Raw genomic sequence first — 17,263 nt, 5'->3', positions numbered from 1 at the left:
TGCCTATGGGAATCCAAATGACAGTCCTTGATGAGTGCGAACTGAATATGATTGAATATAAAATTCTGGATTATTGATTGGAATTTGTATGTGAAAGCCATCTTCTGCTCAGAATAGCTGTGTCCTGTGTTGGATGCAAAGGGGTTTCAGACTGGTGTGAAGTACCCAGTGAAAAAGCCCAAATTTACATCATTCTTTCACATACTGTCACGTGTGGAAAATAAAAACGTCACCTCTTGAAAAGAAAGACTGAAGGACGCATTCCTTAAAAACAGATTATCTCATTAGAGAAGGAAAGGGTTGGTAAGGGAAAAAATATGCATAGTTGCTTTATGGGATATATTTTAATTTTTGAAGTGAAAAACCTAAAATAAAAAAATGGTTTCAATATGTTTTTTTGTATTGTACAGATATATCATGGAGATCCTTTCTGCTTTTCTTATAATTTCTTCCTTTCTCTGAGATAAAATTACAGTTTGAAGCACTACTAAATGAAACTGGCACAAAAGCAGCCATTATTAAAACTGGGCTGAAAGACAAAAATGAAAAGAAAAAAAAATAAAAAGGAAAGTAATTCTGCTCTAAAAAGCTTGTACATGATGGGCTGAGATGACTTTACTAAGAACCCACAGGGAATAGGAACTTACACCATGAAGGAAATGGATTCCTGTGACACATAAACAAAAGGCAAATGACTAATATATTTACATATAACATGTGGTGTATTCATTGCACACCATGGTGACAGAATTGTTTATTTCATTTATAATTTATACAGCAAAACCTTATTATATGTGTAACTAATTTGCCTGATGATAATATGCAGTAGGAGATTAGGTTTCCATTATATTCTGTCATTAAGAACAAAAGATATTCGTTTGCTGCTTAATTTTTTTTTTCTTGGTTACTATCCCACAGCACACACCCTATACATGAGTATGTTTCTCTTAAATCATTATGATGCCGAGCTAAGCAGAAAGTAGCAAGGAACTTCTGCAAAACACTCCTACAAAATCCCTCACACGTGAATCCATTTTAATTCCTTTTCACTTCTGGAATTTCTTACGGTATCAGTGATGACAATATACAAAGAACCCCTCACAGGTGATGTGTATGCACCAAAAACAAAAGAAATGTCAGAATAAATATTGGCTCTAGAAGAGCTCTACTCTGAAAAATAATAAAATAAAATTTAAAAAACCCACAAAAAAACCCCAAGCATTTTACCAGAAGCAGCATTAGAATATGTGACTAGACAGTTCATCTCAGACTACAGGGAGCGGGTGGGTGGGTGGGTAGGCAGTGATGAGGGAATTAGCTTGATGTATTTTCCACTGTGACACACAAGGCAGTGCAATTCTCTGAAAGGAATTGTTAGCACCAAGCCAGTAATTCCCCTCTGTGGTCTTACAAAGAGTGTGTATTACAAAGAGGGGAGGGAGTGGGGGAGTAACCTGTGAAGCGCGGTATGTGTTTCCAACACTAAAGCACATATGACCTCAAATTAATTCCAATATACTTATCAAAATATGAATGCCAGGTCGGGAGCACACACAATGTATGTTGAACCTATTTCTTTGTTACCCTTTGGAAGACAAAAATCTACTGTAACCCATTTGTTAGGCTGTGTAGTTGCTTAACCCTTTGCAAGTCTAATTTGTATTGCACAGTGAAATCAGCCTATTGTAGAAAAGGAGAATTGAATGAGAAAAAATCATTTTAAACAGCAGGAGATATTTTCCTGTTTAACTCAGAGCTGTCAAGAGCTTTTCAAAACAGTGGTTCACACCAATTCAGTCTAAGAATATGTTCAGTATTTTGACAGTTTCAAAAGAGTGTGCAAATACAAGAACTTTATTGGGTTAAAGTGACAATCAATGTTGCAGGTGTACATGAAACACAAACTATTTAGTACTTAAATTAATGTACTGCACAAATATCTCCTTAGGGGCACGCTATCCATTTGTTAACTATGAGTGCTGACAAGCCTGAGAGTTCAAGGAATATGTGAAAAAGTGCATCTCAGCATGCAGATAGTGAGCAGGTAATGAACACTGCCTGCTCTTGGGATTGGTATGAGTAATATAAGCATGTATCAATACAGCCTGAGGACCAACCAGCTGCATTTTGCAAAAAGCTGCAAAAAGGCATCCTAGTGGACACCAAGTTGACCATGAATTAACAATGGAAGAAGACCTGTTTCCAGCAGGTCAAGACAGGTGCTCTTTCCACTCAGCACTGTTGAAGCCCATCTGGAGTGCTAGATCTATCTCTGGACTCCCCAGTGGAAGGGAGGCATGGACATACTGAAGTACAGCAATGGGTCATGAAGGCAACTAAGGGACTGGAACAGCAGTCATACTGTCTTCTAAGCAGACAAGAGAGCTGAGATGGTTCAGCCTGGAGAAGAGAAGGCCTCAGGGGGATCTCCTGAAGGGATGGAGCCAAAGTTCTTTCAGTGCTGCTCAGTGACAGGACAAGAGGCAATGACCTCAAACAGGAATTCCCATTCAAACTTATGAGAACAGAGGTCAAACAATAGATCAGGATGTTCAGGGTAGTTGTGAAGTCATAGAATCATAGAATCAACCAGGTTGGAAAAGACCTCAGAGATCATTGAGTTCAACGTATTACCTAATACCTAACACCTCATGACAACTAAACCATGGCTTCAAGTCTCCATTCTTCAAGATGTTACAAAGCAAAACATGTTCTTGGGCAACTTGCTCTGACTGTTCTTGCTTCAGTAAGTGTCATGGACTAGATGATCTCCAAAAATCCCTTCTGACCTCAGTGATTCTGTAATTTTGTGATTCTGTGATCTTTTCTGGACTGAATTACTATAGAAGACTGTATGCCTGAACCAATAATTACTTCACATCATTATTGCTAAAGTGCCAATATGACTGCTGGTTCTGGGATGGCTTGAGCCTGGCATATAATCCTGAAACATACTGAAAGTGAATTCAAACCTGCTTGCAAAAACTGTACAGGCATAACCTACAGAGGAGCTGAGCATGGGCCCTTGTGAAGGAGAAGCAGTGAACATTCAGGAGGGCTATTGAAGGTTGGTGGGACCTTAGTGAATGTCAGAGATGATTTTGCTTGTGTACATAGATTACAAATGTCTGGGCATTCAGACTGTAGTCTCCAACTGCACTCAGCTGAATGAGCCTATTTATGTTAAGGCTTTTGTGAGAATTCTAATACTGAATGAAGGTAAACCACAGGTGTAATAAAATAGGATTATTCAGAACAGGTACTTATATGGGGCTCTGTAAGGGCTAGAAAAGGTTTAAAGATTTTCAAAAGTAACAGATATGGTATGTTTGGCAGACGAATTAAGAAAAGAAGGGTCTTGAGGGGTAGTCAGAGCAGGTTTAGGGTGCTAAATTAACAGCCTACATTTAGTGCTTGGGCAATGGAAAGAATGAGGTTCTTCTGGGAGATGCTTCAGAGTGCCTGATTAAGACCTTATAGGTCAAACACACTTCAAGCTAAATACCTAAAGGTGAAATTAACATACCACCTGTTATATTAAACAGGACCATAAAAACTTATCAAAGAAGCAACATAAAACTACATACACAGTCTGGAAATTATTTTATCCATTGTTATCCATTCTTCGTACTGTGCCAGAAGGCAAGGAAACCCCAAGTTTTGATAAAATCTATTTCCTGACATTTACAATGAATTGAATGATCAATAATTTTGGCATCATACTAGCAGATGGCTGATTCTTCACACATTCAAGTGCATAAGAAAACATCAGTAGTGTTAATGTTTCTGTGACTGCAACGGCTTTCTGTAGACTTGTATTCCAGTGCAGTAGACACCAGAGAAACATACTTTATCAGAAAAACACTACCAAGACTGCAGTTTAGTCGGAGTTTCTGCATTTTGGTACATGTGATTCAGACTAGTAATCACTTCAGCTTAAATGGGAACTGGGTCCAAAGCAATAGAAAGGAAAAAAAACCCCAAACTCAAAAGCAGGGAAGCATGGTAGCCTGCTTGAATTAAATCCACATGGGAGAAGATTCTTCCCATGTAAATTTCTGGGCCTAACTGCTAAAACTCATTTAACTGGCCTTAGACACCAGTGTAGTTTTCAGAAAAGAGGTAAATGCAGAAAATCTGTATACCTCTTAAATGGCTATTTCGGTACAATTTGAATTATCTCTCAAAGCACTGATCCCTATCCAAAGTATGTGTATACCCTGATCCACTCAGCTAGGCACTTAATGTTATCTAGAATGAATATAAATTTTGATTGTGTTCTTCACACCTGTCATGGGTTGAGTCAACACCCCAGGACTAAGCACCAGCAGAAAATTATCCTACCCCCTAACATTCTTAGTTATTATTGTTAAATCTTAGCTTCATCAGGTGATAGAAAATCCGCTCAGAACAACAGGACACAGTCTCAGGCTGCGCCAGGGGAGGTTCAGGTTGGATGTTAGGAAGAAGTTCTATACAGAAAGAATGATTGCGCTATGGAATGGGCTGCCCGAGGAGGTGGTGGAGTCGCCGTCATTGGAGGTGTTCAGGAGGAGACTTGATGGGGTGCTTGGTGCCATGGGTTAGCTGTTTGGGTGGGTTGGATTGGTTGATGGGTTGGATGCAATGATCTTGAAGGTCTCTTCCAACCTGGTTTGGTTTATTCTAAATAAAGGTTTATTCTCTCAACACGAGTCTCTCTCTCAGGTTGTCTGATATAATAGGTTCCCATGCATGTTAAAAAAAAAAAAAATAAATCTTTAATCTTACATTTTTGAAGGTAAATCCTGTGAATATGTCTGTAGAAAGGTATCCTTTTGATTAGTTGTCTAATGGGCAAGCAGAAGAAAGTGAGTCTACTGAGTCAAACCCCTGATTTTCATAGTTAGTGACTCACATTTACTCTTGATCCTTCTCCAACTGACATACTATGAAGCTCTATATTATGGAGCTCCATCCTCCATACTATGCAAAACTTCAATATTCCAATCCAGCTATGCGTTCATTGACCCAGTGGGGTTTTGCTGTCACTATTAAACTCTTGCTTCTTTGCAGATCCTTGAAGTGCTACTTCAACTAATGTGTGAAAAGCTCACACACTCTGATCTTGGCAGTAAAAAAAACAAAACAAAAAAAGCTTTGTACTTTGCACCTGTGCCAGTATTGCAATGATTTGGGAATTAATTCTACATCTGAGGTATGCAAATTGTGCTCATTATGTAGATATTGGGCTATAAGTTGCAGCCTCTGAAGAATAAGACAAAGGAACATGAGCAACTTTCTGTAGAGTCTAGGATGTTTGTGTGGACAAATCTGTTTTGACAACACTAATCCAATTCCAAACTTCTAAAACAATCTTAAAACACATTTTTCAAAGATTAATGTTTTCCACTTCTAAAATCAGAATAAATCTGAGGAAAATATAAACAAAGATTTTGTCACACTTGTTTTGGTGGGGGTTTCTCTTCATTAGCAAAATTGATTATTTTTTTCTACTAGAACCATAAGGCGTTTGAGATCCTTTCATCCTACTGTTTCTAAGGTCTTGTTATCTTCTCTGTTTGAGTGAAGTTTATCTCCTATTTAATACTAAAGGAAAAAAAGATGGCAGGTACTAAAGTTATGGTAAAAGGCTGTAGAGAATTTGCCAGTTACACAGGCCTTTTGTGTCAAGAACAAAATAAACAATAGGAGTAAACAAGGCAGGAGAAGAACTGAACAGAGATTTTTGTCCTGGATTAGCGAATCATTCTATCTTGCCATTAAACACCAAATAAAAGTCATCAGTAGTGACAAGAACAAAACTTCCCCAACAACAACAGCAACAGGTTCCCTGCAGCAGAGATCAGGGTGTTCTACAGTAGGCAGGCTCTCCTTTGCATGACCTCCATGGTTCCTCTGTGGAGCAAAATTTTGCAGTTCATTTGGGAGGACATTTGCACAAGTGCATGACCAGGAAAATAGGTCCTGAAGCTAATGACTGGGGGGTTAGGCAGATACGAGTTATTTACATGATAACTATGACTATTGGTATCAAGGAGTTGATTCTGAGTATTTACATCCCAAACAACTGGAAGTCACTAAACTCTTGTGTTAACTGTTTGCCTGCCTGCCTCCTTTCCTCTTCCACTTATCATTTCTAGAGCTGTGTATGTACAAACTTCATTGCTAATGATGTCATTGTATCATATCTATAAAGTCACTCAAGGAGAGTTAGGTAATTTTTTGTTCACTGAGTTCTTGAGCTCCTTAGCTGTGGCAGATCAGTATAGCTCAGACGGCTTTGGTAGAGCTTTGCTGCTTTAAATCAGTATATATTCTATCTATATAAAATCCAGTCTGTGTTCACACAGCCTGTGTTGGAAATTCTAGAAACAAACTATAAAAGGTGATCCCATTTTCTGTGCTTTAGAAAGAACTCAGTCTGTAAGGAATTTAATTTTTTTTTTTAATTTTAGTATGTGATTTTACTGCCTTTTGTCTGTGGTGGTGTAACAACTGTATACTCAGTGAAACTCACAGTAAAAAGAAAATTACCTGAAGTACAAAGTGTTTGATGCTTGGAAGTAGCATCTTATTTATACTGGGTGTGCGTAGCAAGGTATTGATGGCAGAGGGACTTCCAGTTCCACACAACTCCAACCCAACACAGAGTATTGGGTGCCCCCAATGAGTGCCCCCCCCCCCCCCCCCCCCTCCAGATAGTATGCTGAAGCCTTGGGGAAAATGTATTTTAAAAAAGGGGAAAAAATTCCACACAAGTAGAGAATGAAAGAATGAGAAAAGAAAGAAAGAAACAAACAAAAAAAACCCCAACAGTACTGCAGAAGTTGGAAAAGAAGGAAAGAAGGTCCTTACTGAAGCAAATATTTTCCTTCTGCCCAAGGAAGAGATAACACCAGAACAGGTATTTCCCTGCAGCCCATGAAAGATCCTCTGTTGGAGAAGGTGAATACTTGAAGGAACTATGACTGTGGAAAAAGATATACAGTGAAGCAGGACAGCCCACAATGGAGCAGGTCTTGAAGAACAGCCAGTGGACAGAATTCATGTTAGAAGAAGAGAAAGGAAAAAGGAAAAGGGAGAATCTGTTCTGGACTAATTGCAGCCTTCCATTCCCCATCCCCTTGCACCACTCAAAGGAGGGGTGGAGTTGTTCACAGTGTCACAGTATCACAGTATAACTTAGGTTGGAAAGGACCTCGAGGATCATCGAGTCCAACCTATCAACACAGACCCCATGACTAGACCATGGCACCAAGTGCCACGTCCAATCTCCTCTTGAATGCCTCCAGGGTCGATGACTCAACCACCTCCCTGGGCAACCCATTCCAATGACGAATGACTCGCTAGGTGAAGAATTTCCTCCTCACCTTGAGTCTAAACCTCCCCTGGCGCAGCTTGAGACTGTGTCCCCTTGTTCTGGTGCTGGTTGCCTGGGAGAAGAGACCAACCCCTTCCTGGCTACAACCACTTTTCAGGTAGTTGTAGAGGGTTGATAATGGAGGAGTGATATTAATGAGGTCTTGGGTGAAAGGTTGATGATCTTTGAGGTCTTTTCCAACCTTATTGGTTCTATGATTCTATGATTGAGAGTGAGAAAAAGAGGGGGCAGTGGAGAGGTTGTGTTTTAATTTTTGTCTTTGTTTCTCACTGTCCGGATCTATTTTAAATGGCAATAAATTAATTTTCCCTAAGTCAAACCTGCTTTGTCCATGAAGGTAAATGGTGACTGATCTGCTTGTATTTGTCTCAGTCCACAAATGTTTTCATCCTAATTTTTCCATTTGTCCTGTTGAGGAAGGAAAGTGAGTGGCTAGGTGGCTCTTATCCAAGATTAACCCAACATACTATTCTGCTGTAAGGCGTATTTGTCAGCATGCTTTTCCAGTGCATCTTTATCTCCCTAATCCAAAGATTTCTGCTGAAATAACACTGCAACATTTCTATTAATTTATTTAACTGATTACTTTTGATGGACAATGAATTTGTTGAAAAATTCCCTTTGGGAAAAACTTGAAGTATTCAAAAATCTGGGTCAAGTTTATGGCTTCAGAAGAGAAATAAGGATTACATTTTTATAATGTTTTAAAATGTTATTTTAATACTTTGAAAACAAATATTTGATCTTTCTGCTTTGAAATTTTTCATTCTACTTAAAAAATGACCTTAAATTTAAACCAAACAAGCAAATATTTATATTCTTTCCTGTACTACTGTATAACAGATAAGACTCCTGTTTGCTTATGGTGGACAAAATATTTTAGTTTACTCCAAATTAATGTATGGATTTTTTCCTAGCTTAAAGTGGGAAACATTACATTGCATCTATCCAGTGTGTTTTGGGTTTTTTTTTAGTTCCTTCCGTTCCCATTGCTTGTAGACTCTTCCCCCACAAACGTTATTCTTAGCTCCCTATATATTTTGTTTGTTTGGGTTTGTTTGTTTAGTTTTGTTGTTGGGTTTTTTGGGTTGGTTTGCTTGGGTTTTCTGTTGTGTTTTTGGTTGTTTGGTTGGTGTTTGGTTTTTTTTGAGAAACAGTTCATTTGCAGACTTCTCTTATCATATTTATTTGACTGTTAACTGTAGTCCATAACTTACTTAACGGCATAAGAAAAATATTTGCAACAAACCTAATATTATACCCGGTAGCTGTGATTTGACTACTCTGTTCCTGATACTCTGTAAAAATCCTAATGTCCTACATTAATGTGACAACATGAAAATCCCATTTTCATTTAAAAAAAAAAATAATCAAGCAACCTTACCTATCAGGATTATGAAGAAAATCTGAAGAACTAAAGTCTCTGCCTTCTGCAGAATCTCAAAACTAGAGATAAATCTCACAGCTAGAGATAAATCTTAAGTATCACCTTGCAATGGATTTACAGAAAAAGTAAGTTTATGGAAAAATATTATCTATCATTGTTTTCTCTTCAGATTTGACTTCTTTCATATCTGCCTATTGCCCGCCTGACATACAACTAGTTACCGAAGAAGCTAGAGAAGTTTCCTGACAGGGACGCAGTAACACTGGCAAAGTGGTAATGTACTCTTCTTAGAGTCACATTCTACAGTCAGTCTATATGAAAAGTTTGGACTGTGGTGAAACCACAGTGTGAGAAGCATGAACAGCAAATGTGACCACTGGAGCAGACTCACAAGGCAACCTAATCCAAAAGCCATCATTAGTCTCAGAGGAAGATCTCTACACTGCTGTGGAAATACATAACCCTCTCCTGAGGCCACATAAGACTGTACTGTAGCTCCATGTGAGTCAGATAGAGAAAGGTGTTAATTCAGTTTTTCAATAGCCATGATGAGGCAAGGTTTCCTACTTGTGGACCTGGCACTGACGTGTTTTGTGAGCTCTGAGCTTTTCTGAAAGCTTTTTCATTAGGTTAAAACTGTTCCTTCTTTTCTTCCTAGTGAAGAGGAATGCTCACAAGTACACAGATCTCGACCCTTCTACAAAGCAGCATCCTGGACTGAATAGGTTAAATATTCACTTCTAAGTGACTTATCCATTGAATATTTGCATATTGTAAGATATACCAATAGCACCAAAAATATCTCTATGCTTCCAGCTGTGCAGGAGTATTGAGTACACTTTGGATGTAAAAACATGCACAAATTATACATATTTCAAAAAGGAAAATACACAAGTGATGAAAATAATGGTGGCTAAATATTCAGGGTGCATTACATATTGGATTGCATTAGGTATTGACAAATGGGTAACAGGACACTGGCTGTCCTGGGAGTTGATAGTGAGATGTAGACTCCTGCACCTTTAGATCACCCTTGTGCTTCCTAACAAGTTCAGGAACTAACAAAATGTGGCCTGAACTGGTTGGTGATGGCAGTCTACTCCCTTACTGCTAGATGTTCAGATAATAAGTTACTACAGTGACTGGCATTATACTACAGCTTTATCAGAGAATCCAAATTAGTTTCCTCACCAGCTACTGAAAAGTCACAGTAAAGTGGGTCCTCCAAAAGCCGGACCGAGGCACATCGTGAGGAAGCTCCCAGAACGGCTGCTCATGCTGTATCTCTTCTGCAGATGCACAGACGGCTCCTGTTTCTCCAGCTATCAAATCAACACTAAAGTAATTTCCATTGCAGATTTAGAACAACAAGAACAAAATCTAGTTTGTGCTAACATCGACCATGAAAGGGAACATGCAGTTAATACATCACTCCTTTCACTCGGGATTTGTTGTTCATCATAATTCAGTATGTAATGGTAAACCAACACCTCACTATTCAGACTTTATTTTCCATGATGTTGCCTGAGTATCTGAGGGTCCTTTCAGTGGACTAATCAGCTCTCTTTATTAGAGATGACTGTATATTCATGATCCTATTGGGATAGATAGATTCTCTATAGTTTGATAATAAAAATATGTGCTAATGGGTCTCCTTGCTCTTGATTTCTTACATGAAGAAAGAGAAAGGAAAGGCATTATTTACCCACAGGTAAAGTAAAAACTATAAAGGTAAAAGGCTTTTCCATGCAATATACCACTCAAATGTAATAATCCCTGAGATGCTTATTTTAGTAAATGAATCCATCACACTGAGCCAAGGAAAGAAGCCATCTATTACCATGCTATAAATGTTAAAGACCCTATTTAGAGCCTTTATCTCTAGAAGAAACAAAGCAATTTTCACTGATATTTGTATGACATCAGAAACAGTGCCTTGCTAAGTAGTAAGTAGATGGTACAATTGCCATTTGCCCAATTCTTTTTCACTGGTCATCAGGGAAATTCATCTAAAGCAACCAAAAAAACATAGATATGTTTGCATCACATTAATAAGATGAGAATGCAAGGTAGCTGCCAATTGGCAGCAGAGTATGTTTTGGTGGTTTGATAAGGATACTAAAGAGTTTATGATGTGACAGATGTTTCACTACACTATTGTGAAATGAATAGATTATGAGAAGTAATTAGATGTACATTGGAATCAATGCTGTTATCATCGAGGCCTTCGGGCGATGCAATAGATGAGAGTCATGGCAGCAGGTGGTCCAATGGCTCGGAGACAGGAAGACACACCGCAGGAGACTGAGTGACAGGTTTCACAGATCCAGGGGGTGAGAGATCTGAGCTATTGCCTGCATTTGTAATCTTTACTCATGTATAAATAATAACAACTACACTATTGACTTCATATGCTATGTCATAGCCTCTGCCACCTTCTACACACTCACGTACACACACATGCAAACACACACAGACATTCTGCAACTTTTTCCCTCGGTTAAAGCTATTCTTTTATTTTCATGTGAAAAAAACAAACCCCTAACCCCCAAACCAAACAACAACAAAAAAAATTAATCCCTTTGATTCAAGTGTCAGCTCAAGGTTCTTTGATTAAAACGCTTAAATAAGAAGCCTGGCAACAGCTTTGAATACAGTGCAGAAATGTATATGTACTTCAGGAGACTCAATGGAAAGTGAGGTGCAATAGGCACACTTCTCATTATGCTGATCTTCAAGCTTTTCTCCGTTTTACCTCTGTATAGTGTGTCCCAAACTGAAGGATACGTCATTGTTGTACCTAAATTGCCTTTGCAAAGAAACTAGCAAGCTGAATCATCAGGGTAGATAACTTACTTAATCTGCTGATTCTGGGAAAACTTGGGTCCTGAACCAGAAACCTCAGTTGTTACCTGTCCCCAGAGCTTCAACCTAGAAATTTTGGTTCTCCTTCATCAAGGGGAGTGGGGGATGGTAACACCTAAAATAGGTGTTACCATCAATCAACCTCTGACTCTGTGAGTAATAACAGGAGGCAACTCTGGAAACCCCTTGCATCTTGTCAGTCCCTGTCTGCAGGTGTTTGCTGTGAAACCTTTTGGGTGACACGAGGATGATGTGTATTTAGGTATATTATATGTTCTATATGATTACCTACCACTTACTGAGATCCATGTAGTCTAAGGTGGGGAAAGGAAGTAAATCCAATATTATGGAAAAGAATAATACTTATCCAGCATCATAAAGTGATGAACTATGATGGGGCTTGCTCAAGAAGCATACAGGACAAAACCCTCAAGTGTGTATATATGCACAAGCCATGACAACAAACATGTTGGTCTAGAGTATTGCAGTTATGAAAACTTGACTTACGAAAATCCAGGATGTATGTAGAATGCCAGAATATATAATTAGCCTCCTGACAGTGATATTTATATTTGGAAAGACTGGTCTGGGCAAAATGCAGAGGTTGGGGCCTTGTACAAATGCAAGACAGTCCCCTGAGATCAGAAACATATGTTTTCCCTGTGTGAAACCGTATACAAACAATTATCCACTTATCAACAAATACCTCCTATTACTCAAGTTTCCCAGCACCATATAGAGATATGCCAAACTACTGCCACAGAAGTGAAGAAGGTGTCAAACTTGTTGAGCTGGCTTTCAGTGAAATGGCACCTTAGTGGGACCACAGCATCAATGAATAGGTTGGAAATCAAACAGAACTTTGCAGAGTGGTGGGATTGGATATCCAAATTCCTTTCTGAAAACGTTGGTTGTTGCATGTACATTGCCTGCTAGACTAAGCTACTAATTTAAATTATGAGACCTCAGGAGACTCATGTGTTGGGGTAGCCTCTGTATCAAAAGAGGTGAGGAAGCCTATTGCTTGGTTGATTGAATCTGACTGAGGTTCAATTTTCTGTACTGAAAACCTCCTTTTTAATTCTTTTGTTCCTCTTATGTCCAAATTATCTGTACCCTTGGGTACTCTGGGAAAAAAAAAAGAGATTGTGCTCAGTAACATTCACTATGTTGTTGGCCTGACTTCATCCCTGAGAGGGTGGGAGCAGCCCCACTAGCACTAGCAGTGAACTTATTGCCTGTGTCAGGACTGAACTGGTCTCATTGCCATGGTTTAATTGTTTAGGTGGGTTGTATTGGTTGATGGGTTGGACACAATGATCTTGAAGGTCTCTTCCAACTTGGTCTGGTCTATTCTATTCTATTCTATTCTATTCTATTCTATTCTATTCTATTCTATTCTATTCTGTTCTGTTCTGTTCTGTTCTGTTCTGTTCTGTTCTGTTCTCTAATACCAGAATATCAAGTGCCTGTCAGGATTTTTCTCAGGAAGAGCTTGGTAACTGTGACCAGTCTTGCTCTTGGTGAAATAAACTGCAAATATCAAACACACTAAAAATAAATGTGTGTCTTGTTTAAATTATGCAGCAATATACAGGGCATAATAGACTATTCAGAAAGGAAAATATTTTGTCCTTCTAATTTTGATCTGCAAGGTCCTTCTTATTAGGTTTAGTACTGGGAAACAGGCAATCAGGCAAAAATCCCCATTTTTTTGGATTTACAAGCATCTTGATTACTGCCAGATATTCAGTTTCTACCAGACATCCCATCAAGGCCACCTGGAGGTAAGTCCTACTAATCAGATTTCATGGGTCAATGCAATGCCTTGAGAGGAGGAAGTTCTGAGTGCAGCTCTCTCACTCTTCAAGCAGGAACCAAATCACTGTGGGGCATTGTCTTAGCAGTATTGACATTTCAGACTTCTTAAAAAGAACTGGCTCCATTCACCCTTAGAAGCCTCCAGTGTCAATACAGGACCCAAGGGAACTGTAAGGTCTAACAGACTTCCCCAATATGTTTCCCTGCTCCCCTGTATTCACATTTTACAGCAGGATTAACTATCCCAGCTAAATCCAGTATGAGACCACAAAGGAAAAGTGCCCCTTGCACACACCAACATCAGTCATACCCTTCATCTTAACCTTCTTGCTCCTTGTTCCATTTGTCCTGTCTCCTTTAATTCACCTTTTCTTACCTCTTTTTAATTTTTCACTGCTCGATGTTAGAGGCCACCACTTAGTTATACCACAGTTAGATTTGTATCATGTCCATGCACATCTAACTCAAACAATAAAAAATAATTAACAGAAAGGAGAAACTCTGGGGAAGAAATGGCCAGAGTAATAGTAGAGTGTGTCGCAGTACATCGGAACAGCACAAAAGTGAAGCTTGTGCTCATATTGTGTGGTTTTCCAAGTATGTGTCTGTCTTAATTTTTCTATCAAATTAAATGTTGAGGTATCTTGTCAAAAGTTCTATCTTTTATAAATGCTAGAAGGCGCTCACATACTGACACAGATTAGGACCTATAAAGATAGCAATGCAGGTACTCTTCTCAGCAGAATGATTTGAGTCATGGTTTGAGCCATACTGCTACCTTAACTTGTAAACTATTCAGTGTAGGATCTATATATCCCTGTGTTGTTGAGGACTATTTAGCTAAAAAGGCCCTTGTAAACAAAAGACACATAGCAAGGATCATAAATAATAACAATCTTGTAACAGTAGGTCTCTCACATTCAAGGTTCAAAGACTCTTCCACTGTGAAAGTGATGTGGAATCATCTACCATTTGCTGAACTTCCTGGCAAAGCTTCTGCCTAGAGGGAAAAAAAAGTCAGTTGAGGGAGACTTTGAGGTTAATTACACAAGCCTTTTAAAAGTTGCTGTCCAATAATAATTAGTATGTACTTAGCTATAGCAATAGGTTTTGCTGCAGTCTTGGGTTTCTACCACGTGTGAGGCTTTTCTTCCTGTCCTATCAAAATTCCTTTGTTTTCCAGAGGGTTGTCCTATGTCCTCCTTTTCAAGTAGAATTACTTTATAGGCTTTTTTTTTGCTAAAACACCAACATTTTTACTTCCAAGTGACATCTTACAAATGCCAAAGAAGCTGTTATGAATATTACATGTCTCTACAGCTCATATTTTAAGTCTTTCTTTTAAAATCTATGAAACGTTACATGTCTTGTCTGTACACATGAAAACAAGTTCACATGCAGTTATATTCAAGCACATATTTGTGCACATGATATATATGGACAAACATAAATGAATTAATTTTTCCAATCTCTTACCTGGCATCAATTTAGTGGCTGAAACTATTTTCATGGTAACACTGAGAGAGGAGAACTTAATATTCGAACCACACTGTGGGAGACTGAAACTGACAATGCAGGGGTAGTAACTGTAATACCAGCACTGAGCATAACCATCACAGTGCTACTCTGATCACTGATATTTTCTTGGACAAATTTTCCTGTGCAGTTTTGCCTTTCCTTTCTTTCCTTCAAATAAACAGATGTGATGGAGAAATGCATTTCCGTAAGCCCCATTATACTCAAAAATCAGACAAGGTTGTAAGAAAAATAGTTAATGTATAAGATGCAGTGAGTGCTAAATGAATATCTTCAGGGTGTCTAACAGGTAGAGAAGCTGATTATTTGTGCATCACTATGATTTACTGCATCTTTTCTGGGATAAATATGATTTTCTGATCTAAAATACTTGCACGTGGAAACAATAGAAGATACTTAAACATTATTTTCTCCTGTTCTGTAACTTTGGCTGCCAACAAAGCGACTTCTTACTTATGCTGGGCAGTTCATATGCAACAGCCTGGAAAACCCTCCTATACCCAGATTCCAACAAATCTGTTTTTTGTTTTGTTTTGTTTCAGTTTGGTTTTTTTTTCAGAACTAATGTTCCCCATTCTTCGGTAAAATGGAAAGTGAATTGAAAACAAAAATCCCAACTCAACTAACAAAACCAAAGATAGTACTCCATATTTTGTTTCAACTTGCAGGAGGAGACTTGATGGGGTGCTTGGTGGCATGGTTTAGTTGTTTAGGTGGGTTGCATTGGTTGATGGGTTGGACACGATGATATTGAAGATCTCTTCCAACCTGGTTGTTTATTATTATTATTATTATTATTATTATTATTATTATTATTATTATTATTATTATTATTGCTTGTTTTTCAGTATGACTACTAAAAAGCAGCAGAAAAGCAATGCTCAAAGATTCCTCATAGACTAATACACCTTTGATACCTAATGTATGCCTGCCCAAGTAGTTGCTGAATTGCCAGGGCAAGATCAAACAGATATTTTAAGAGATTTATGAAATCAGCAAATAAATACTGTCTTCTACAAGTGAAAAAGTAAAACCACTAGGATGGCATGCCTTGTTTTCCTGAAAGAGGAAAGAACAATGCTGATTCACTTGTTAGGAGTGATTTTTTTGTTTGTTTTTTCTACTTTTTACTGTTGATGACCTACACATGAAGAGAGCTACTTCTTTTCAGATGCAAGCTGCAATGACATAGAATATGCTGTTCTTTGCATGACTTTTTACCTGAAATTGCAGAGCAATTTTAAATGGCAAGAAACCCAGTTTGCTCTGAGAACTTACTAAGGCAAAAAGTTGTGGCTTGTAAAACTAAGTTATTTTGAAATTTTAAAGAAATGTCAACTATATTTTTCGTACATGAATGAGCCACAGATTCAAGTCCATGAAAGAAGAGCTACAACTGGATGTGATTGCAGCTTTTAAAAAAGCTATTGGCAGTCAATGACAGAGCGTATCTTGTTCTTTGCTAATACCTGAGATCAAATAGAAAGAGAAATCATTCTGTTTTCCTTTTTCTGAATTAACTGCAAATATACCTAAATATCTATCTAGCTATATAACAAATTAATCTAGTCTTTTCAAGACTGGAATAACTCCTCTGAAGTCAATGGAGTCAAACTGTTGCAAACGAAGGTAGGATAAACTCATGTACCAATGTTTATTGCAAAGATATACCCTAGGCAGATGAACACTTAGAGCCATTTACTGTATAACAAGAAATAACGTTTCAGAATGCTCTTAATTCTCTACTGGCACTCTGTGTTCATCAGTGCACAACAATAAAGCTAGGTACCTTGTCAGGATCATTTAAGCAAATGTAGCAATTTCTTACTTGCTTTTAATAATGGAACCATTAAGAGATTGCTGTTTTCAAAAAGTACAAACAAACCACAAGACACACGGATCAAGGTAAGAGCCATATGTACAAAGCAAATGGAGTCTTCCTCACCTTTGGCTTGAGAAAACAAAAAGAAAAGGATTTCAGCAGCATTGTCTTTAATCCAATTTACTTTGGATTTAATCTCCAAAACAAGGCTGGCCTGCTAATTCCCAATTATAATGGCACATGTAATCAGAGTCCTCATTAACAAAGACTGACTATATTGTCTATTAGGAATGGAAATCTGAAATGCAAATTCAGCAAATCAAAACGTTAAATGAGCTCTACCCAAGATGCTTAGAGCTCCTGCCAGGGCAGCGCATGCTGGCCGACACCTGCCCTGAATTCTCCCTCCAGCTGAATGTTTCATTCTGTTCCAGTCTTTGCCTCCTAA

The sequence above is a fragment of the Melanerpes formicivorus genome, unplaced genomic scaffold (genome assembly GCF_026170545.1).
Source record: "Melanerpes formicivorus ecotype bairdi unplaced genomic scaffold, bMelFor1.0.p_v2 SCAF_1, whole genome shotgun sequence".
Lineage (NCBI taxonomy): Eukaryota > Metazoa > Chordata > Aves > Piciformes > Picidae > Melanerpes > Melanerpes formicivorus.
This window is presented reverse-complemented; position numbering follows the sequence as displayed.